The 24,665-nt window shown below is 44.1% G+C and overlaps 2 long non-coding RNA genes across 2 annotated transcripts; one reads left to right on the plus strand and one right to left on the minus strand.

The window, feature by feature from the left end:
- Positions 1-1,014: 1,014 nt before the first annotated feature.
- LOC147573888 (uncharacterized) lies at positions 1,015-14,954 on the minus strand. Its single transcript, XR_015245114.1, has 2 exons — positions 14,551-14,954; positions 1,015-2,628 (listed from the first exon to the last, which is right to left on the minus strand). It is a non-coding gene; the product is annotated as an uncharacterized LOC147573888 (long non-coding RNA).
- Positions 14,955-14,998: 44 nt separating this feature from the next.
- Positions 14,999-19,722, plus strand: LOC147573889 (uncharacterized). The gene is made up of 3 exons (XR_015245108.1): positions 14,999-15,438; positions 16,183-16,309; positions 17,343-19,722. It is a non-coding gene; the product is annotated as an uncharacterized LOC147573889 (long non-coding RNA).
- Positions 19,723-24,665: the final 4,943 nt, after the last annotated feature.

Here is a 24,665-nt window from a genome sequence, read left to right on the forward strand (position 1 = left end):
ATTCTCGTGCACTTAGCATAACCATTGGCCCCATCTTCTCAGTTTACACTGCAAAATTATCTCAGGGATATTTAAACAAAGGAGGAGGAGATACAAGAGAAACACAAGCACAGTTTCTTTCATATTTCTGTGACAAGCCTATGGCAGTTTCTTGTTCCTTATTTGGGGGGGGGGCGGTGTTTCAGATTTCAGAGAGCCTTGTCCCCTTTGCCTTGTATATACCTTCACTGCTGTCCATTGTCAGGACAGTTGGGACAGTTGAGGGTGTGTTGAAAGCCTTTATTTTTTTTATTTTTATGTTTATGTTTTTTCACACTCACAGATGGCTTTATTCAGCCGTCGCCCATAGGACAGCGTGCCTCCCAGACCCCACAGTCCCTTGAAAACCTTTATTGAAGGCCTTTGTTCTACAGCATCATCCCTACCTTTGAGTAGCATAAGTCTTAACAAGAAATATGAAAACTTGAGTTATGAAAGACTCATATTTCAGGAGATAAAAATGTACATATGAATGAGCCCACTGTAGCACATTCTTAAGACTTTGATTTTTTAAAAAGCAAAAAAATTTTTTCAGGTGTACTTAACCATCCGTTTATACGTGCTCTTGATCTACTTGTCTATTGTTTTTTTGTATTTTGCTGTACGACGAGGATGGCAGTGTAGCTGCGTTACCTTCTCAGATGAATCCTCTGATTGTGGTTCCTGAGCTTCTCCAATCCTATTTAGAGAGGCTTCTCCCAAGTCCACCTCACTTGTTTTCTATGGGTCGAATTAGAGCCAAAACAAAACACATAGCTAAATTAAGCTAAAAAAATAAAGAGAAACTCCAAAAAGCAGAGAGAAAGAATCCCATTTTTAATCCTACGAAAGGTGGTGTGAGGATTCACTGTTGAGGAAATTGACTAGAATATTAATAGATGAAATGGGCATGTGCACATGCAGGGGTGTGTGAGTTTCACTGTTGTTTCCATGGCCTTGGTTTCCAGTGTAGTAAGTAACAGTACCTTTATCAGCGTCTTTTGGAATTCCTTCTTTGTTTTTTTGTGGGTTTTTTTTTGTTTTGTTTTGCTTTGCTTTGCTTTGACCTACCTGTGATAGTATTACCTCACATTAAGAAATATGCTGTACAGAAAGATGTAAAAATAATCACGCATTCACTTTGAACCCTCCTCAGGGCCTCCTAAATCACCGCAGGTGTACTTTTGTATTGCAGGTGTACTTTTGTATTGCCATCGTAGACCAAGCCATTTTTGTTACATTGATTCATGGCATTATTGTGAAGGCACCTCTTAATCCTTTTCGGTTCATGTCTAAGAAGTCTTAAGGAAGCTCTCTGTCCTGAATACTTTCTCCTGTGTTTTCTCCTAAAAGTGTTATCGTTTTTGCATATAAATCTCTAATCCATGTCAAGTTAATTTTTGTATTACCATGTGAGGTTTAGGTTGAGTTTCTTTCTTGTATTTTTGCTTAAGGATGTTCAGTTGACTGGCACCATTGGTTGAAAACTAGACTACAGTACTATGCCTCCACTGAATTATGTTTATTCCTTAATCAAAAACCTGTTGGGCATATTTATGTTGGTCTATTTCTGAATCTCTGTGTTATCCCACTGATTTGTACATCTAAACTTCTGCCAGTACCAAACTATCTTGATTACTGCAGCTTTTAGTAAACCTTAAAATTGGGTGAAGTGATTTCTCCTTTATTCTTTTTTAAAATTGATTTAGCTTTCCATATCAAATTTTTTCCCTTGGCTTTCTGTAAACACTTTATCATGTGCTTGTCTGTATGTAGGAAACATCTTGCTGGGAATTTGATAGACACTACATTAGTCTATGGATCATTTCTGTGAGATTTGGCATCTTTATTATTTTGACTCTCACACCACGAACATGGTATGTCTCTTCATTTATTTAGATCTTTTTTGGTTTATTTCACTAGCGTTTTGTAATTTTCCACTTGTAAATCCTGAACATATTTTGTTAGATTTTTACTTTGGCACTTTTTTTGGAATCACTGTATGTTATATGGAGGTTTTAATTCCAGTTTGTACATGATCATTACTGTTACAGAGAAATATGATTAATTTTGATATGTTGACCTTGCCTCCTGCGACCTTGCTGAATACTTATTCTAGCAGAATTTTGTGTAGATTCCTCAGGATTTTCTTCATAAACAATAATGTTATCAGCAAATTGCAAATATCTTTTTGTCTTCTTCCCAATCTGTATCTCTTTCATTTCCTTTTCTGTCTTTATTGTACTAGCTAGAACTTGCAGTACAATGTCAAATAAAAGGGTGAAAGAGGACATACTTGCCTAGTTTGTAATGTTAAGAAGAAAACATTCAGTGTTGATTATTAAATATGATGGCTGTGGGTTTTTTATTGTTTTACTTTTTAAAAAAATTTTAATTCCAGTGCAGTTAACAAACAGCATTATATTGGGGCGCCTGGGTGGCTCAGTCAGTTGAGCGTCCAACTTCACCTCAGGTCATGATCTCACGGCTTGTAAGTTCAAGCCCCACGTTGGGCTCTGTGTTGCCAGCTCAGAGCCTAGAGCCTGCTTCGGATTCTGCTTCAGATCCCACTCTCTGCCCCTAACCCACTCACATTCTGTCTCTGTCTCTCTCGAAAATAAATAAACATTAAAAAAAATTAAAAGAAAAAACCAAACAGCATTATATTAGTTTCAGGCGTACAATATAGTGACTCAGCAGTTCCGTATATTACTCATTCCTGGAGATAAGTGTACTCTTAATCCCTTTCACCTAATACATCCTTCCCAACCACCTTCCCTCTGTTAACTATCTGTTTGTTGTCTATAATTGAGAGTCTATTTTTTGGTTTGTCTCTTTTATTTTTTTTATTTTTTTTTATTTTTAAATTTTTTTTTCAACGTTTATTTATTTTTGGGACAGAGAGAGACAGAGCATGAACGGGGGAGGGGCAGAGAGAGAGGGAGACACAGAATCTGAAACAGGCTCCAGGCTCTGAGCCATCAGCCCAGAGCCTGACGCGGGGCTCAAACTCACGGACCGCGAGATCGTGACCTGGCTGAAGTCGGACGCCTAACCGACTGCGCCACCCAGGCGCCCGTTTTTTCTTTTTTAATGTAAGAAGCCTTTGGTTCTGTGAATTTCCCGCATCACTGTTGGAGTTCCAGCCCAGAAATTTTCATATGTTTTGAATTCACTTTCATTCAGTTTAAATAATTCTTGATTCTATTGGATACTTCCTCTGTGACCAATGGATTATTTAGAAGGGTGCTTGTTAATACCCAAGTGTTTGGAATATTTTATTATTTTTCTGTTCTTTCTAGTTTCATATGTGGTCTGAGTGATTTCAGAACATTTACATTTGTTGAGGTGTATTTTATGACCCACAAACAGATGAGCCATAAACAACATTCTTGTTAAATGTTCCATGGGTGCTTGAAAAAGATGTTCCATGGGTGCTTGAAAAAGATAGGTAGCTATAGATATAGATACAGATACAGATATATTCTGCTGTTGTTGGGTGGAGTGTTCTATAAATGTGAGATTCTGCTGGTTATTGGTGTTACTCAGATTTTCCATATCCTTGCTGATTTTGTGCCTAGTGTTTCTATCAGTCACTGAACAAGGAGCATTGAAATCCTCAACTATAATTGTGGAATTGTCTCTTTCTTTCTGTTCTGTTACCTTTTGCTTTGTGTGTTGGAATGTTTTCTTGTTTGGTGCATATACGTTTATGATGGCTCTATCTTTTTTGGTATGTTGACCCTTGTATCATTATGTAACTAATATCCCTCTTTGTCCCTGTTAATTTTCATGGCTGTGAAGTATACTTTATCTGGTATTAACATAGCCACTGCTGGACTTTTATTACTATTTATATGGTTTATATTTGTGCATCTCTTTTATTTTAACGTACCTATATTGTTACATTTGAGGTAAATTTTTTGTGGGTAGCATACGAGGGATCCTGCATTTTTTCCCCTACCACTTTGACAGTGTGTCTTTTAATTGGCATGTTAGACCATTTATACTTGAAGTCGTTACTGACATGTTGGGACTAAATGTCATTTTTCTTCTTCGATTTTTAATTTTTCCCGTTTCTTGTTCCTGTTTTGCTGTTTTGGTATTTGTGGGGGTGGGCAAAGGGTTCCTTGCCTTCTTTTAGTTCCCTGGACATATTTTAGAATTCAGCTTTGATTCACATATAGTGGTTTGGGGGTATATTTCTTTTTTCCTTTTTATTTTTAAGTCGTTGCTCTAGGTATTAAAATGTACATGTGCAATTTATCACAGTCTCCTCTCAACAACATTTACCAGTTAAGTGCAATGTAGAAACCTTAGTTCTATTAGGTCCCTTTACGCTCACTATTCTTTTAGTTGTCTTGGGTGTTTACTCTTCCCATGTTGAGGACCATATTGAATGATGTTACAATTTTTGTTTCGGTTGTCAAACATTTTCATTTTTTTAATATTTTAATTTTAGTTTTTCAGTTAATTCATTTATTATTTCTATGAGAGAGAGAGAACGCATACGCGCACACAAGTGGAGGGGGAGGAGGGGAGAGAGACAGACAGAATCTGAAGCAGGCTCCAGGTTCTGAGCTGTCAGCACAAAGCCCCACACGGGGCTTGAACTCAAAAACCGCGAGATCATGACCTGAACCCAAGTCCAATGCTCAACTGACAGCCACCCAGGGGCACCTGTCAAACATTTTTAAAAGCTCATGAGAAGGGTAGTCAGTTTACCTGTTTCTTACCCTTTCGTTAAAGTTTCATTTCCTTTCTGTTTGGAGAATTTCCTGTAGCCATTCTTTCAGGGTAGGTCTCCTGGTGACACACGTTCTTTGTTTTCTTTCATCTGAGAATGGCTTTATTTCCTCATCCTTGACGGAAATTTGATGTAATATAGGGTTCATGGTTGGCAATTCTTAGTACTTGAAAAATGTTACTTCACTACCTTCAGGCCTTCTGTGGTTTCAGGTGAGAAATCTGCCATTCTGTTCCCCTACAGATAATATGTCATTTCCCTCTAGCTGCTTTTAAACTGTTTGTCTGTCTTTAGTTTTGAGAAATTTAATTATTTTGTGTCCTGGTGTAGAAATTTTTTGTTCATCCTGTTTGGGGTTTCTTTAGGTTTTTGAAATTGCCTTTTGCCAATTTGGGGGGATTTTCAACCTTTATTTATTCCAGTATTATGTTTAGCTCCACACTCTTTCTGCTTCCTTTCTGGGACGTCAGCAATATGAATGTTACTTTTTTTCATTATCCCCACAGGTCCCTGAGGCTCTGTTGTTTTTAAATTTGTTTTATCCAGTCGTTTTGTGTCTGTTGGGCTTGAGTAATTTGTCGACCCGTCTTTGGGGAGGGGGCAGGGAATGAAGTGCCAGCCACTCTCATTGCTTCCGGATGCAGTTGGAAGATTAGCTCCTCCCCTGGGTTTGCATGACACTATCCTGGATGTGGAAGCAGAACCCCACCTCGGATCACCTCCTTGGCCTTTGGTACTAGGTGAGGGTGCGCATTTAGCTCCCCCCCCTGCACAAAGGGAAGGAGCCTATGGGCTTTTTTATCAGGTTCCCCAAATTGGGGGGGGGGGCAGGGGTGCAGAATGGGACAGTGGGGATCAAAAGTGGGCAAAACCAAACATCAAAAGTGGAACTAGACTCTTGCCCCTTTGGTTGGCTAGTTGATTAGGAAAAGCCCAGGCCTTGGTTACAGATGGATCTCCTTCCTCTTTGGGGGCGAGTGGGAGGTCGCCTGCAAAGGAACTGGTGATCACATCTCACTTAGAGTGGCCCCGAAGGATACTGGTGTGGAGAAGTCCTCTCTGTGGCCAGATCTTGGACCAGGACAATTGGGTATCACTTTTGCATTAGGACAGGTGGCCTGAAGTAAGGCAATATGTGTACTTTTGTGGCAGATGGCTTGTCTGGTTGTTGAGCAGCACTGAAGAATCAAGAGTAGCAGACAAGTGATATGTTTGTACGGAACAGGAGCATGCAGTTACTATAGGGGGTGCAGTGAAGGGATACGTGTGTTCCCCATCAGCGCCTGCAGGCACCCATTGCAGAGTAGTCGAGGTTAGCCAGGCTCAGCCCTCAGCCTTCCCAGTCTTTGCACCTTGGGGTGGCGGAAATGGAGCTTTTAGGTGAGCCCTGCAGCATGGCGTCCGCCTCCCCACAACTGAAATAGCCACTTCACTAACTGAACCTCTGACGTGCCAGTTACGAAGACCGACGCTAAGATCATGGTACGATACGTTCTCTAGGAGACCAAACTGCCACTTGGTGGCAGATTGCTTACATCAGGTCTGTTTCTTACTGTGGGGAAGTGATTCGTCCTTACTGGGATTGATAGTTATTTCTGGGTATGGTATTAACTTCTCTGCCCAAAGGGCCTCTGCAGATACCATTATAAAGGTGTATTGATTACTTGATCTGCCAACGCCCGCTGGCCATCACACTGAAGATGCGATCCCAGTGTAGACACAAATGGACTGAGGTCTTGCAAGGGAGTTTCTGTAGCCAACACTGTTGGTTCCCCCATTCCCTATATAACCCACTTTCCCACAAGTCTTACCAGAGGGTCCCCAGCAGGAAGGAGCCACACTTGCCCGTGACGTCAGCCCCCTCACTAATGGAAATCGTAGGGCCTTCCCCCTTGTCCGTCTCCCTGCCTGCCCTCACTCCTGTGCATTCCAAGCTTATGTCTCAGGTTTATCCCCAGGCCCCAGTAATCCTCTCACGGTTTTCTGCCATAAAATATCTAAAGGAACAAGTTCTGTTTCCACATTTGCTGTCCTCCCCGTTTTTGTTTTCCACTCTCACGTGTAGATACTACTCCACACTCCCCCAAAAGCCCCCTGCTTGCCCCATTCTGTGGCAGCAGCCATACCAGACCCTAGACCCAGGGTAATTGTAAGCCCCACATTTTGAGCTGCTTCAGGCTGTGGGGGAATTCTGGAAAAACCTGGATCCCCATATCCCCCACCCCACAAACCTCTGCCTACTCCTCACTTCCAAGTGTGTTCATGTTTTTCAGCATCATTTTAGCCTTCTCTCGGGGTTCCAATTTTTATATTTACTGCTTGAACATACTTGCTTTCTCCACCAAATACCTGCCCTTATCATCATCTTTTCTGACCCATTTTCTTCAAGCAACTCTTCTCTACACGGGTGAAATCCTAGATGTTCGTAAAGTAAGCTAAAATATCTGAAGAATTCAATTATTCAGATGAACACTATTTTCTGGCTTTGTTATCACCATTTCTGGACCTCCACTCCACTGCTTCTCACTGATGAAAGGAACCTCAGGTGAAATTTTGTGTTATTCTTCCTACAACATGGCAACCCCAGTGTGCATTTCCCCGTGGGTTCTGTGCTACCTGCCCCCACACCATGGCTCTCTGCAGCTTTCCCCTTGTGATGTTAATATGTTCAGCCTATAAAATGATATGCCATTTTCTTTTCTTTTTTTTTTTTTTGCCATTCTCTTTTCTAAGTCTTTCTCCCAAAATTTTCACCTACCATAGAACAAAATTTGTACTGCTTTCTTGCATACTTTCTTTACATTCCTTCCTTGTTCTTTTGGACAAGTCTAGGGAAGTATCTGAACTGAATCACGTTATCTTAAACTTTAAATATCCCTTATTTATTTAAAAAATGTATTGAAGTATAATTTGCATTTAATCATCTCACTTTTAAGAATATATCTTGGGGCGCCTGGGTGGCTCAGTTGGTTAAGCATCCGTCTCTTGGTTTTGGCTCAGGTCATGATCTCACAGTTTGTGAGTTGGAGCCCCACGTCAGGCTCTGTGCTGACGGCTCAGAGCCTGGAGCCTGCTTTGGATTCTGTGTCTTCCTCTTTATCTCTCTGCCCCTCCTCCACTTGCTCTCTGTGTGTCTCTCTCAAAAAATCAATAAACATTAAAAAATTTTTTAAAGAATATATCTTGATTAATTTTGAAAAATATATATACAGTTTTGTGACCATCATCACCATCAAGATGTGAAATACTTGCATTACTCCCAAGCGTTCCTTCATGTAGTCCAATCCCTCTCCAAAACCCCAGCCTTAGGAGCCACTGATCTGGGTTTTTTTAGAATACCAAATGAATGGAATCACTTAATATGTGGTCTTTTTTTTTTTCAGGTATTTTAAGATTCAGCCATGTTGTTTCTATTTCTTTTACATAAAACCGAGTAGTCTCTTGTTTTCTGTATGTGCTATAATTTCTTCATCCATTTCCAGTTTACGGAAAACATTTCCATGTTTTGGACTATTGTGAACAAAACTTCCCTGAATATTTCAATAGATGTTTGGAAGAAGACATTTTCACTTGCATAACTGGAGGAGTGCAGTGTCCTGTAGCACATGTACAGCTGCCTGTGTAGGGAACTGCCAGTCGTTCTCTGAAATGGCCATCCCAGTTGGCGTTCTCGCCAACAGTGTATGGGAATGCTAGCTGTTCTGCATCCTCAGCAGCACTTGGTATTGTCGGTCTTTTTAATTTTAGCAATTCTAGCAGGTGCTTCATTACTGTAGTATAGTTTTAGGTGGCATTGCCAGAATGACTCGTGATACTGAGCACCTGTTCAATGATCATTCATAGATCTTTGGTTGCTTGATCAAATCCTTTCTTTGCCCATTAGAAAATTTTTTCCAGGGGCGCCTGGGTGGCTCAGTCGGTTAATCATCCGACTTTGGCTCAGGTCACGGTCTCACGGTTCATGGGTTCAAGCCCCACATCAGGCTCTGTGCTGACAGCTCGGAGTGTGGAGCCTGCTTCTGATTCTATGTCTCCCTCTCTCTCTGCCCCTCCCCTGCTCAGGCGCTCTCTCTCTCTCTCTCAAAAATAAATAAATGTAAAAAAAATTTTTTTTTTTAAATAAAATTTTTTCAAGGGCACCTGGATGGCTCAGTCAGTTACGCGTCTGACTTCGGCTCAGGTCACGATCTCACGGTTCATGGGTTCAAGCCCCACATCAGGCTCTGTGCTGACAGCTCAGAGCCTGGAGCCTGCTTCAGATTTTGTGTCGCTCTCTCTGTCTCTGCCCCTCCCCTACTTGTGCTCTGTCGCTCTCTGTCTCTCAAAAGTAAGTAAACGTTAAAAATTTTTTTTTTATTTTTTTCTAACATGGTTTGTCAGAATTTGTTTTAATATTCTGGATGCCACTCCTTTATCAGATGTGTGTTTTGCAAGTAGTTTCTCTCAATTGTTGGCTTATCTCTTTGTTTTAGTGGTGTCTTTTGATGAACAGATGTTTTTAACCTTAATGTAATCAATAATTCATTGTTTTTTGTTTGTTTCATGTGTCCTTTTTGTGTCAAACTCTCTAATTTTGGGAGCTTGTCCAATGCAAGGTTGCAAAACTTTGAGTTATGCTTTCTTCTAGACATTTTATGGTTTTCATAATTACGTTATGGTCTAGGCCCATTTTGAGTTAATACTTATATATGGTCTGAGGTAAAGATTTTACAGTACTTTTAAACATTTTATAACCAAGCTAATCACTTTGGGGCATACCCATTAGGAACAAGCGCTTTTTACACCAAAATGTCTATACACAAAAGTTTGTAACAATTTCATAATAATCATGAACTGGAAATAATTCGGATGACAGTTATCTCTAAGGAGCTTAATTTCTTCCATTCATTCATTGGAGGGAAGCACAGAGATTAAGACTGCTGCATCCACGCAACAACGCTCGGAGGGGAGATGTACATTGGACACAAGGTAGTAATCCTGCAGAATTCTGTAGATGGGTTCATGACCAGGAAAACCTAATCCGTGGTGATAACATACTAGCGGTCATGTTTGTGCAGTCTTAGGTGAGGCCAATACGTGCTGAGAAGTTACGGGGCATGCTTTCTCTGCACACCAGGGGCTGCACATGAAACACAAATAAGGAGACTTCAAACTACGCTTTTAAGGTTTGCCCATTTAATCTCATTGAATTACACATGTATGAAAAAGAGGAAAAAATATCAATGCAATAAATTAATACTAATGCATCCCCTCCCCCCAGTGAAAAATGGAACATGGCAATCTTAGCATGCCAGGTATGAACCCACGAGATTGCAAATCCTGTCCTTCATTTCAGAGAACACCATCCGGAATTTTGCTTTACTCATTCTCTTTTCTTTGTAGTTTGACAACTTAAATGTGTATTGCAAATGGTGTTTATTTTTGTCTGATTTTGAAATGTATATGAATGGAATAATGCTTTACAGATGCTTTTTTGTATTACCTGGATATATTATTCTTTTATTTTTAAAGATTTGGGGGATGAATGTATATCTGTCTCATCATCCTTTAATTATACACATTAAATGGTGTTCCTTTTAATGGAATTCATTAATTGCACCTCACGAGAACATGTAGGGATGTCATCATTTTTGGTATACTGTAAAGTAAAGCTTCAAGTTGAATATTCTGTAATAATTTTATATTTTTTAATTATTTTTGAGAGAGTGCAAGTGGGGGAGTGGCAGAGAGACAGCAAGAATCTCAAACAGGCTCTTGTGCTGTCAGTGCAGAACCCAATGTGGGGCTTGATCTCATAAACCTGAGCCAAAACCAAGAGTTGGATGCTTAACTGACTGAGCCATCCAGGTGCCCTCTGTTCTATAATAATTTTAAAACAAAAGTATGCTTTGAATAATAGACATTGAGCATTTTAAAGAACCATAGAGACCCCTTCCATGTGATAAGAAAACTTAAGTGCAGAGAAGTCCACTAACCCAAACCCATACTCAAGGGTAGACCCCATCTATTTCTCCTAACTTGTCTGAATACTGTTCATCAGACTACTTACAAAAGTTCTGTCAAGATGGCACTGGGGATGTCCTTATTTTCAAAAAATATAGTTCTATTTGTATTATCTTTGCACTCTTTAGGCATGGGTTATTTAGTATTTTGGAACTTAATTTTCCAAGCACATGTTTAAATTTTTTCAGATATTTTCTACCCTGATTGCATTCTTTATTTCATTCCATGCAAGTTAAAGAGATTTTTTTTTAAATTATGCTATATAGTCAGTTGGTTTTTCTCTTAATTTGCAATAGAGAGTGTGTGCACAAGTGGGGAAGGGGCAGAGGGAGAGAGAATCTCCCAGTGTAGGGCCCCACGTGGGGCTCGATCTCACGACTGTGAGATCATGACCTGAGCCTAAATCAAGAGTTGGGTGCTTAACCAACTAAGCTACCCAGGGGCCCCGGAATCGTCAGTTTTATACACCCTTACTTTGTGCTAAAAAGCAAACATCCTGTAGTCTGTGTCTGCAGTTCTTTATGGATCCATCAGGCCAGATTTGTCCACGTTGGTGTGTGAATCTAAGGCAACCTTACAATGTTACGCCTGCCTTTTAAAAATCAGTTACTGAGATAACGTAGGAGAATATCCAAGATTTAACTCTATTCTTACAGTACGATTGTTGTTTCAAACTATGTAGTTTGAAATGATGTTAAGAATTATATACAGGGGCGCCTGGGTGGCTCAGTCAGTTGAGCGTCCGACTTCAGCTCAGGTCACGATCTCACGGTCCGTGAGTTCAAGCCCGGCGTCGGGCTCTGGGCTGATGGCTCAGAGCCTGGAGCCTGCTTCCGATTCTGTGTCTCCTTCTCTCTCTGCCCCTCCCCCGTTCATGCTCTGTCTCTCTCTGTCTCAAAAATAAATAAAAATGTTTAAAAAAAAAAAAAAAAGAATTATATACAGGGGCGCCTGGGTGGCTCAGTCAGTTAAGCGTCCAACTTCAGCTCAGGTCATGATCTCATAGTTCATGAGTTCGAGCCCCCATCAGGCTCTATGTTGACAGTGCAGAGCCTGCTTGGGATTCTCTCTCTCTCCCTCACTGTCTGCCCCTCCCCCCCTCACTTGCGCTCTCAAAAATAAACTTAATAAGAAAAATTTCAAATAATTTAAAGTATGTCTCCCAGTTGACGTTTTTTTCTTTGTATCTATTTTTCAGATACAAACACATTTTTTTGTGTGTTTTTAACTTAATAATTGTAAGGTATATATTTCCAAACTTTTATTTCACCTATCTCTATAACATCTTATCTTACGAGTATGACTTATAAACTGAATATTGCCAGATATTTTTCAACCCACCAAAAATTACTAATTCAAACATTTATTCCATACTCATTTCATGTGATAGCTGGTATGTTTGGGTTCAAATTCATCTTCCTATTTTGTGCTTATCTTTGCTTCAGTTCTGTTACTTATACTTTCTTTTAAAAATTTGTACAGACTATTTGCATTCTAAACTTTGCTTTAAAATGTTTTTTAATGTTTATTTATTTTTGAAGGAGAGAGAGTGAATGGGGGAGGGGCAGAGAGCGAGGGAGACACAGAATCCAAAGCAGGCTCCAGGCTCTGAGCTGTCAGCATAGAGCCTGACGCAGGGCTCGAACTCACAGACTGTGAGATCATGACCTGAGCCGAAGGTGGACACTCAACCGACTGAGCCACCCAGGTGCCCCTAAACTTTGCTTTTAGTTGGGCATGTATCTGGTCCTATTTTATTCGTCTTTAAGCTAAAAATTATAAAACATGTCTGTAACAACAGAATATATAGCATTAATACATTTCCCCTTCTCTTGCACAATATAAAGGATCTTATTGAGGATTGCATCGTCATTCTATCATTTTACTCAAAAAGGAGATGTTGTTCATGTGTTATACAGTTAGTGAGTAATTGTATTAATTCACAGATCATCTTTCTCCTGGATCTTCATTCCCTTTGTCAGTGCACACCTTTCACCTGGCATCACTTTCCTTTGATCAAGCTTTAATGTTTCTTTTTTTTTTGAAGAGTTTATTTTGAGACAGAGAACAAGAAAGCAGGGAGAGGGCAGAGAGAGAAGGGGGCTCTGAAGCAGATTTCGCACTGTCAGTGAAAGCCAGATGCAGGGCTCGAACTCAAGAACTGTGAGATCATTCTTGGTTGGGATTCTCTTTCTCCCTCCCTCCGTTCCTCTCTCTCTCTGCCCCTCCCCACCTTGTGTGCCATCTCTCTCTCTCTCTCTCAAAATAATAAACTTTAACGGAAAAAAAAAAAAAAAAAAAAAAAACCTGTGAGATCATGACCTGAGCCAAAACCAAGAGTTGGATGCTTAACTGATTGAGCCACTCAGGTGCCCCCTTTGATCAAATTTTAAATGTAAACTTCAAGATTCATTTTGTGTGGGTTAGTTTTCTATTAAATTTTTCATTTTAGGCCTCATACAGTCTTATTTCAGGCTCTTTCTTGAAAAACACTATTGGGGGGCGCCTGGGGGGCACAGTCGGTTAAGCGTCCGATTTCAGCCAGGTCACGATCTCGCGGTCCGTGAGTTTGAGTCCCGCGTCAGGCTCTGGGCTGATGGCTCAGAGCCTGGAGCCTGTTTCCGATTCTGTGTCTCCCTCTCTCTCTGCCCCTCCCCGTTCATGCTCTGTCTCTCTGTCCCAAAAATAAATAAACATTGAAAAAAAAAAAAAACACTATTGGGAGTATAAAAATCTATGTGGATGATTGTTTTTGGCACCTTCACTGTGTCTTTCTGTGTGTTCCTGACCCATCATACACTGGATGTGAGTGGAAGTAATTTACTTTGTGTTGATAGTTTCCTGGTGTTAAGGAATAGTGTTTGAAACTGATGCAAAGAACAACACACAGTAGAGAGTGTATCAGTGAGATGGTTTCAGTGTTTAGATGGGGTTTGAGTTGTTGGAATAATAAAAGAGTGACAATATAGAATGCATAGGAGCAATATAAAAATATGTATCTGGTGACCAAATTGATGGATTGTGACAGAAGGCGGCTGGATGCTTACTAATCCCATTTTCTCTGCCTGGACACCTGGGATGTATCTCAGCTTTCCTTACACTTATGTTGGGACCATGTGAATGAGCTGTGACCAACTGAATATACACAGAAGAGACTGTGAAATCGTTCTCACATTTGTGCACAATTCTGGGGATATCCTCAGGGGTCTTATATTTCACACCTCCCCAGGATTTAGTGCTTCTTTGGGAACTGCAAGTTCAGGTGATGGGCTGCTGGTGAGGATGTTTTGATAAGGACCTGAAGCCTCTGAGCTTCATAATCATATCTGTACCTGGGCCTACCTGCCCTGAGTGTCGGAAGGGCACAACGGGGGAGAGACAGAGGTCCTGGGTACTGTGAACTAGATGAAAGTCACGCCACAAACGTGAGACCATGTCAACTCCGCCCTCCACTTAGGCCTGACAGCAGTGGGTCATGATGTTCCCTAGATCTGAATCATGAGACCTGTAATAATGCGCGTCTTGGGCAACGTGCCTCCCTGTAGTTTACGAAACCCTCCTGAGCGTTCTTTAAAAAATAACGAAATAAGCCAAATAGTTCAAATCTGTGCTTTTATGTAAAATTTGTCATCAAGACCTGTGAGGCTGCTTTGCGAGTCAAGAAGTCCTTGTATTTTCTGTTTCCATGAGCAATGCCACGGATCCTACGAAGAGGCGACCCCGACCGCGCCTCCCTCTGCAGCGTGTTAATGGTAACGACAATGACAATACTAGGTACTTACTGAGCACTAACCGCGTGACAGGCACTTCAAGTTCCGAGAGACTTAGTGCCCAGTCTCGTCACGGTAGAGCTGTGGTTCTCAAACCTGGGCACCGCGGCAGGATCCTTAAGACAGCGCTGATCCCCGTTCGCAGTTTCTGACACATCGGGTCGCGGCGGGCCACAGAGAGGTCCCCTGGTCCCGCGACGCCAGTTCCTGGGGACGAGGCTTCGCCCCTCGCCCACAGGAATTGGGGCGCTTTTCTTTACTTGGAAACCTGGGGCTCTATTCCCGGCGCGTTCCTGCAGGCCCTTGTCGTTGCCGTGGGGACAGGAAGTGGCGCGCGCGCGCAAACTACGTTACCCAGAAATGGGTGCTGCGCGCTTCCGCCCTGGGGAAGGGGCCGCAGACGCCCGGGAGGGGCGTTTCCTGCGGGGTCGGGGCGGGACTTCCGGTCGCGCCGCAGGAGCGCATCCCTCAGTGAGCGGCGGCTGGTCGACCCACGACCACGTGGACTGGGGCGCACGCCGGGCCACTCGGGGCCGCGCCGGGCGGTAGAGTGACGTTGCGGGGACCGCCCCCGCGCCCTGTGCGAGTCGTGACGCCCGGGCATCGGCTCCATCTCCCCTAGACTGTGCCCGGCTGTGGGACGGGCGCCGCAGGGACTGCGCCTTCTCCGGCCCCCGCCCCCGCGCTCCGTCGCCGAGGTCCCCGAAGGCGGCGGCCCGAGCCTTGCGAGCACTTACACCGTCGTCTAGCGAGGCTCGGAGCGCGACAAGCAGCTGCAGGCGACCCCACCCAGGCTAAGCCTTCGGGACCCGCACTGGTCACCCGCCTCTCAGGGTCCCGCTTGGCCCACCCGGTCCCCCGGTGGTGGCAGGGGCGGCAGCACGGATGAATCCGGCGCAGGTGAGTGAAGGGTCACCCTCACGGTCACCGCTCCTCCTTGTGGCCGATGGTGGCGGTGAGGCTCTGCCTTATCTCCCCCGGTTCTCGGTCGTGGAGTCCCTGGAGGAGGGCCCTCTGGCCCAGGATCCTGATCTAGGGCGCGTGTATTCCGGTTACGGATGGCCCAGGGAATAACACTGGAAGGGCGACCCAGTCACGGGAGCAGGCGCAAGGGAACGGGGAACTTGGACGTGGGGTTGAGCTGGGAGTGAACAGAGCCTCCGTTGTGTCTTTTGGGAGCAGAGAGCAGTGGAATGGCAGGCCGGGAGGCTGCGCCTCTCTGCTGCTAGTTTGGAGCTGAGGAGAGGGGGGCTGACGCAGACGTCACTCGACGGTGGAGACTGGAAGTGAGAGAAGAAATGAACTGAGAGCCCTGAGGCCCTAGTAGTGGGGGCTTCTGGGAGAAGGCTGAGCCCAAGTTTGGTTGTGTCTGGGAGGCATGGTCTGGAGGACACCAGGAGAACTGGCCAGCACCAGTGTTTGGCGTCCAGAGCTTACCCAGTACCCACCTGTCCGCCTGCCTGGCTCTCTGCTCAGCACACAGTGCTCGGAGGGACGTGAGAAGAGAGCAGGCACTAGTGGCGCCAAGACCTGGTGTCTCCTCTGAGTCGGGAGCTGGGAGGAGAGGGACCGGGGTGGTCGTGTGAGTGGATTGACTGGGGAGTCCTCTTGCCTGTGGCTCAACTGTCCCCCCCATCACGACAGGGCTGTGTGACCTTTGAGGATGTGTTCGTGTACTTCTCCCGGGAGGAGTGGGAGCTCCTTGAGGAGGCTCAGAGACTCCTGTACCGTGATGTGATGCTGGAGAACTTTGCACTTGTGTCCTCACTGGGTAAGGCCCTGCTGTGGTTATCTGTTGCTATGTGGCAAATTATCCCAGAGGTTAGTGGGATGACGACAAACGTGTATTATCTCACAGTTTCTGTGAGTCAGAAATCAGGCATATCTCACTTGGGTATCTTTAGCTCAAGGTCTTTCATAACCTTGTTGTCAGACTCTCCAGGGCTGCTGTCTCATCTGAAGGCTCAACTGGAGATGAACCTCCTGTCAAGGTCATGCACACGAGCAAGAGGCTGTTGGACTAATTAGTCATTTTCTTGTTGGCTTTTGTCCCGAACCCTCCCTCAGTCTCTTGCTATGGTGTCTTCTCCATAAGTAGATCACCACAGAGCAGCTGATTCCCCTGAGCAAAAGACAGCATCCAATATAGAGGCTGGTATTTTTGTAACTTATTCTCGGAAGTGACATCCTATCATTTTTGCCATAATCTGTTCATTAAAAAGGAATTTTTAGGTTCAGCCCATGCTCGGCTGGAAAGACTTAACAGGGACATGGATACCTGGGGGTAGGTATGATTCCCAATTTCCTGGGCTGAGTTTTGCTCTTCCCTTTTTCCCCAGAGGGCAGCTTTCTGTCTGACAGTACCATCATGGCATGATCCCTTTCCTTAGCTCCCTGGACTAGGTGGTATGGGTACCAGAGCTGGGCAATGAACACTGTTTCCTCTTCTCTTAGAGCAGCCCCAGCCTCTTCTGTCCCAAAGCTTTGAAATGAAGGATTTGGGGGTGAGGAGTCTTGTGTTCTGCCCAACAAATATGGCCTGGCCACACCTTGGCCGGGTGATTACCCAAATCCCTGATCTCTCAGAGTCTGCCCAGAGTCTGCCCGCTTCCTCTAATTGACATATCCTGGGGCCTGACTCTTCAAGAATCGCAGGCACCGTGTGGTCACTCCTTGTGAAGAACAGTGAGCTGTTCCTGCAAGACTGTGTCGAAGATTGTTTTTTAAATACTTAATTTTCTTCCTTCTGGAGAGGGTCACCGTGGGTACTGCTAGCCACTCAACCAGCTCTTCTTTCCCCGTAGGACTTGCAGTTTCCAGGACCCATGTTGTTTCCCAAATGCAGCCAGAGGGGAACGCAGGGTGCCTGAGAAGGTAGACGCAGAGGCAACTACAGCAGAGAAGACCTGAAGGAGGCCCGGCCCCGGTGAGTGGAAGCCACGGGAATGGTCGCATCAGGGCTGGCTTCGCCTTCTACCAGCAACCTGTGCTGTATCTCCTAGCGTTCTGATGCCACAACCAGCGGCTGACCTCATCCCACTTTTTCTTCCCCGTCTGTGACACTTTGCCCACTTATCACTTTTACTCTGTCCTCAGTCACCTGTTGGTCCCCCGCCCTTCCCATCTCCACACCTTTTCCCCTCTTGGTGCTCCATGCAGTGCTTTGCGGCATTGGCTCTTTTTTAACAGGTCGTGAGTTGTGCTCATATCCTTCAGTTTTCCTTGAAAACAAAGTATTCCATTCCAACCAGAATTTTCTGGCCCGGGACAGACCCTCTTGCACAGCACTCACCGTCGCAAGGAACAAGGCCTTGCCGGACGACCACTGGCAGGGGAGTGGTTTGGAGCCCCTGCCTCTCCTTATCCTATACTCCATCCATCCTTGTCCCCTCTCCCTGTGTGGTCTCCTTCATTCTCTGACCTTTAGAGACCCGCGGCACACAGCTGCCCTTCCTGATCCTGATTCTGGCTCCCCTGTCGTGCCAGCGGCCCCATGGACTACTTCCTGGTTGCATCAGACACACATTTGTTATGGGGTGCCACAGGCCACCAATTAAACCTGCACTTCACCGGCATTTATCTTCCATCAGGCTGTCGGCATGCAGTGAAGGATGAGGCTGCACCTTCTGATGCTCCCCATCAGTGGGTGTCACAGATGAGAACTCCCCAGGCAGGTCCTTCCCCCCGAAAGGCTCACCCCTGTGACACATGTGGCCCATTCTTGACAGACATCTTTGCACCTGGCTGAGCCACCGGGAACACCATCTGGGCAACACGGCAACACCAGCGCAAGAGTCCCTGTAGGAGAGACTTCTGGGTAGTATAAATCTTGACCAGATGCAGAAGCAGTGGAGTGGAGAAAATTTTTTTAGAAAGTAAGGAGCCTGGCCTGATTTGTGAAGGTCAGCAGATGCCATGGGGCGAAGAAGGCCCTTACCTGCAGGGAGGGTGGGTGGAACTCTGTGGTCAGCTGTGGACTTGTCCAGCACCAGGCCCTTCACGGTGGGGAGAAACCACACTGGGCCCTGAGCGTGGGGGGCCTTTTGTGTATTCGATTTCCTTTAGGCAGGAAAGCACAACCTGAGACCATAAAGCCTTCCGCTTGTGGGAGGCAGCCTCACTCCAGGCTTGGTTGACTCAGAGCATCTCATGGGGCTCATGGTTGGGGTGAACCGGGAACAACGAGGGCCAGCGGAGAGGTACTTGAGCCACATGGAGAGTCTCCCGGGGAAGGTGAGCTCCGAGCACAGCTAATCTGCCTTTGAGGCTTTCACGGGAGCAAGTCTCAGTGGGGCGCCTTTCATGAACCACTCACACAGTCCACGTAAAGCATCGGTGGTCTATGGGAAGAATCTACGAGAGGAAGGTTCAACAGATGGTGGCGTGTTGTTTGGCAACAGCATTTGTGCTGAAGGGAAGCCCGGGACTGCACTGAACGTGAGAAAGCCTTTCTCGAGAAGGCAGACCTCAGTGAGCACGTGAGTGTTTACCTCAAGTGAAGCCATGGGAGAGTTTCCAAGTGCAGTAGGGCTTTCGGCTGCGGGCCAGACCTCCCGTGGCACAGGCAGATTCACGCTGGGAGAAGCCTTATGAATGCCAGGAACGGAGGAGACTCGGGGACAGCTCCGCTTTTGTCCAGAATAGTTTTGCCCACCCAAGAGAAAGTGTCTTCAAGTACAAAGTGAGGGGGTAAGCCTCTTGTGACCGCTGTTCTCTTGCTGATCGCATAAGTGTTTTCCCAGGAGAGAAGCCCTGAATGCAGTGCTGTGGAAAGGCCTCCAGTCACCGCTTTTATTTCTGGCATGATAGAGTCCACACTGCAGGAGAACCCTTGGAGTGTGAAGAAGATCAGAGAGCCTTCTGTGCCCTCTTTTCCCGAAGTCAACACAAGGAGTCACAGTGGGGAAAACCTTGTGAACACAGTGAATGTGGACGCACGCTCAACCTTCATTCATTGCTCCCCCCGCCCCCTAAGTATTCCTATTGGGGAGAAACCCTGTGAGCGTCAGACACGTGGGAAAGCCTTTTGCAAATGGACTTCCCTCAGTCAGCACCAGAGAACTCATACTGAGGAGAAGCCTTTTGAATGTAAGTCCTGAGGAAACTCTTTGCCAGAGGAAACCTCCTGCCAAGCATCTGAAAAATTATACCAAAGAGAAACCCCGTAAGTGTCATCGTTGTGAGAAGATCTTCTGAAGCGGTTCATCACTTATGCTGTATGATCCACCCGGCTAGGACCATACTCTATGAATAAGAACTTACAAAGGAGAGAAAACCAGCAGTTGCTGTGTAATTACAAAGCCTTCAGCCCTAGCTTGGTTTCAGTATGCCCTGAAGAGTGATTCCAGAGTATTTTAAAAAAGAGAGCAAAGGCATAAGGGAAGAGGAAGAAAAGAGGTAGATGTGACAGAAAAAGCAGTACATGTGGTTTCTTTCAGGTTTCCCTGCCAAACCCATGACAATTTGTTAGCAATTTAGGGGGGGCAGGTGGGAGCAGTATGGGCGAGGTGAAGGGGCCTCTCCCCCACCACCTGACTTAATACACTCCCGGCCGTTCCGTGTCAGGAGAGCTGGACACTTGGTGCAGCTCTGCAAATATTTACTGAAATCCTTTTTTGTTTAAAAAAAAAAAAAAAAAAAAAAAAACCCTACTTCATCATTAAGGGTCATAAGTCTCTGTGATAAATGTGAAGTCTTGATTTATGAAGCACTTAAAAACTTAAAAGAAATTAGAATACTAAAAATATTACCTAAAATTATCTCATATCTAAGGAGCAAAGAACAAATATATGAATGGGTACATTTTACTGCACCATTTAAGACCATTTAAAGTTATTTTTTCATTTATTCTGTATTGAGCTATAATTGACAGATCACATAATTGGCATATAACATGTAAGTTTAAGGTGTTCAACATTGATCTTGTTGAATTTATATTGCGACGTGATTGCCATTGTAACATTAACGTCTGTATCCTGGTGGTATCCTGTATCCTGTGTTCCTAGTGTTGGGAGCAGTTCACATCTAGTCTCTGGCCAAGTTTAATGTTTGTAATACAGTTTTGTTCCTTGTAACCCCTGTACCGTGTGTTAAATCTCCAGGAGTTACTTAGTAGCTGCAATTATGTGCCCTTAAACAACATCTCCCTGTCCCCTGCCAAGCCTTTGGTAACCCATCATTCCACTCTCTTATTTGAGTTCAGAGTTTTTTGTTTTTCTTTTAAGAATCTTCGTATAAAAAATACAGTATTTGTCTTCCTGTGTTTGACTTATCTCACCTAGCGTAATGTCCCCAAGGCCCATCTGTATTGTCAGAAATGGCAGCATTTCCTTTTTTCTAATGGCTGAATAACATTCCACTGTGAATATATACCACATCTTCATCCTTTGATGGACACTTAAGCTGTCACTACATCTTGTCTCTCGTGTACAATGTTAATAAACATGGGAGTACAGATATCTCTGAGATCTTGTTTTCATTTCCCTTGGTTATGTATATACCCAGAAGTGGGACTGTTGGACCCTATAGTGGTTCTATTTTTAAATTTTTGAAGAAGCTTCATACTGTTCTCCAAAGTGACCAGACCAGTTTACAGTCCCACCAACAGTGCACAAATGTTCCCTTCTCTCCACATCTTTGCTGACATTTAATCTCTTGTCCTCGTGATACTAGCCATTCTGACAGGTGTGAGGTGATACCACATTCTGGTTTTGATTTGCGTTTCCCTGATGATTAGTGATAATGGGCACCTTTTCCTGTACCTGTTGGCCATTTGGATGTCTTTGCAAAAATGTCTGTGTGGTTCCTCTGCCCATGGTTTAATCAGATTTTTTTGTTGTTGCTGAGTTGTAGGAGTTCTTTTTTTTAATGTGTTTATTTTTGAGAGAGAGACGGATACAGAGCACAAGCAGGAGAGGGCCAGAGAGAGACACACACAGAATCTGAAGCAGACTCCAGGCTCTGAGCTATCAGTACAGAGCCCGACATGAGGCTCAAACCCACTAACTGTGAGATCATGACCTGAGCCTAAGTCAGACGCTTAACCAACTGAGCCATCCAGGTGCCCCAAGTTATATGAATTCTTTATAAAATTTTGGATATTAACCCCTTGTCTGTACATGGTTTGCAAATAGTCTCTCCCATTCCATAGGTTGTCTTTTTTTATTTTTTTAGTTACTTCTTTTGCAATGTAGAAGCTTTTAAATTTGATGTAGTCCCACTTGTTGCTTTTTTCTTTTCTTTGTGCTTTTGGTGTCATAGCCAAAAAAATCACTGCCAGAACCACCGTTTTGGAGCTTCCTTTTTCTTCTCAGAATCTTGTAGCATCAGGTCTTATGTTTAGGTCTTTGATCCATTTCAAGATAATTTTTGTGAGTGGGGTAAGGAGTCCAATTTCATTTTCTGCATGGAGTTATCCAGTTTTCCAATACCATTTGTTGGAAAGACTCTCTTTTCCCTATTGGATGTTCTTGGCTCTCATCAAATATTAGTTGACCATGTCTGTGGGATTTTGAATCTCTTCTGTTCCATTGGGGTGGGTCTGTTTTTCTTTTTTTTTTCTTTTTTCTTTTTTAAAAATTTTTTTTTTTTCAACGTTTATTTATTTTTGGGACAGAGAGAGACAGAGCATGAGCGGGGGAGGGGCAGAGAGAGAGGGAGACACAGAATCGGAAACAGGCTCCAGGCTCTGAGCCATCAGCCCAGAGCCTGATGTGGGGCTCGAACTCCCGGACCGCGAGATCGTGACCTGGCTGAAATCGGACGCTTAACCGACTGCGCCACCCAGGCGCCCCGGTGGGTCTGTTTTTAATGCCAATTCCATACTGTTTTGGTTACTATAGCTTTGTAGTATAGTTTGAAATCAGGAAATGTGATGCTACCTGCTCTTTCTCATGATTGCCTTGGTTATTAGGAACTTTTGTGGTTCCATACAAATTTTAAGGTTGTTTCTTCTGTTCCTGGGAAAAGTGCCATTGGAATTTTGGTAGGGATTGAGTTGAATATAGATAGCTTTTGGGTAACATGGACATTTTAGCAGTATTCTTCCAGTCTCTGAACACTGTGTCTTTCCATTGGGTCTTACTTCTTCCAATAGAATCTCATAGTTTTCATTGTACAGATCTTTCATTTCCATGGTTAAATTTATTCCTAGGTATTTTATTGTTTTTGATGCCATTTAGAATGAGACCGCTTTTTATTTCCCCAGATGTTTCACTGTTATCGTATAAAAAATGCAACTGATCTGTATGTGTTGATCACATCCTGCAACTTTACACTGATTAGATCCAACAGTTTTTAGTTGAGTCTCTGGGATTTTCAGTGTATAAGAATCTATCATTTGGGGGCGTGAGTCGGTTAAGTGTTGGTCTTGATCCCATAATAAACATATGTATGTATATGATGACAGTTCTACTTTCTTTTCATCTGGATACCTGTTAATTTCTTTGTGTTGCCTAATTGCTCTAACTAGGACGTTCAGTACTATGTTGAGTAAGAGTGGTGAGGGAAGATTCAGTTTAAAGAAAAAAAAGCCTTTTCTTCATGTCATTTTATTTTTTTTAATTTTTTTTTAGTGATTTATTTTTGACAGAGAGAGAGACAGAGACAGAGACAGAAAGAGAGAGAGAGAGAGAGAGAGAGAGAGAGAGAGAGTATGAGTGGGGGAGGGGCAGAGAGAGAGGGAGACACAGAATCCAAAGCAGGTTCCAGGCACCGAGCTGTCAGCACAGAGCCCAATGTGGGGCTCGACCTCACAGACTGCAAGATCATGACCTGAGCCGAAGTCCTACGCTCAACCGACTGAGCCACCCAGGTGCCCCTTCTTCATGTCATTTTAGACATCTATTCTTCTCACTTTCCCTTGATCCTGATCTGTTTTACTGTATTTTCTCTGAGGCACGATGGGGATCATACAGCTGTGCAGTCTTCCCAGGTGAGTCTTAATCGTTTCCTCTGACTGGGTTTTTCACTTTTTAAAATCTCTTTGAGGGCCTTCTCCAGGTCCACCTCAGCAGTTTTCTAAGGGTTGACTTAGGTCTAAAACAAACAGTAAAGCCACACATTCAAGTTAAGCTCATGACAAACTGAAAAAACAAACATGGTTAAGGAATCTTACTGTTTAATGTTAGGAGAATGTGCCCAGCGTTGTTATAAAGAAAAGCGGGTGGAATTTACCAAAGGGATGAAGATGTATTAATGCGGGCACGTGTAATTTCACATCCTGCCCGTGGACTGACTTCCACTGTGCTCTCATCAGGTGGGGCACTTTGGACAATCTCCTTCCTTCGGGATTGTCCTTGAGGACAAATGTTGAACTATAGGAGATGATCATTGCTACCTCATAAAAAATTGTGCAGTTTTTAATACAAATACAACCATATTCTCCCTTTGAGCCCTCCTCAAAACCTCTGCAATGACCACAGGCCTAAGTTTGCATCTCCACTGAGGGCTGAAACCATTATGCCATGCTTTATTGCGTCTCATCAGTCGTGCACTTTGCAATGAGTCAGCAGTCACAATGCTTACAATTTTTTTAAATGCTTATTTTTGAGAAAGAGAGACCGTGAGCAGGAAAAGAGAAGAGAGAGGGGGATAGAGGATCCGAAGCAGGCGCTGCTGACAGCAGTGAGCCTGATGTGGGGCTCGAGCTCATGGACCGTGACATCATGACCCAAGCTGAAGCCAGATCCCCAATTGACCGAGCCACTGAGGTGCCTCAATAGTTATATATATATTTTTTTAATGTTTATTTTTGAGAGAGAGTGTGAGTGGGGAAGGGAAGAGAGAGAAAGAGACACAGAATCTGAACCAGGCTCTGAGCCGTCAGCACAGAGCCCAACACGGGGCTGGAACTCACAAACCATGAGATCATGACCTGAGCTGAAGTCAGACGCTTAACCGACTGAGTCACCCAGGTTCTCTAGTTATAATTTTGTAATGACAGCATGTATAGTTTTCTATGACTTGGGAAAGAGAGTTGCCTCCCAAGGGCCCCTTCCTCCTCTGGCCTCTCTTAGGGGAGCTTATCTGCACAGTGGCTGTGGCTATGTCTATAGCTGAGCTCCTGGGTCTGTAAGGGTCGACGAAATACTCTACACAGAATTTGTTTCCCCCCCTGGGAGCTCTGG

This window comes from Puma concolor, chromosome E2, assembly GCF_028749965.1.
Source record: "Puma concolor isolate L17-30 chromosome E2, mPumCon1.1.hap2, whole genome shotgun sequence".
NCBI classification, from domain to species: Eukaryota; Metazoa; Chordata; class Mammalia; order Carnivora; family Felidae; genus Puma; species Puma concolor.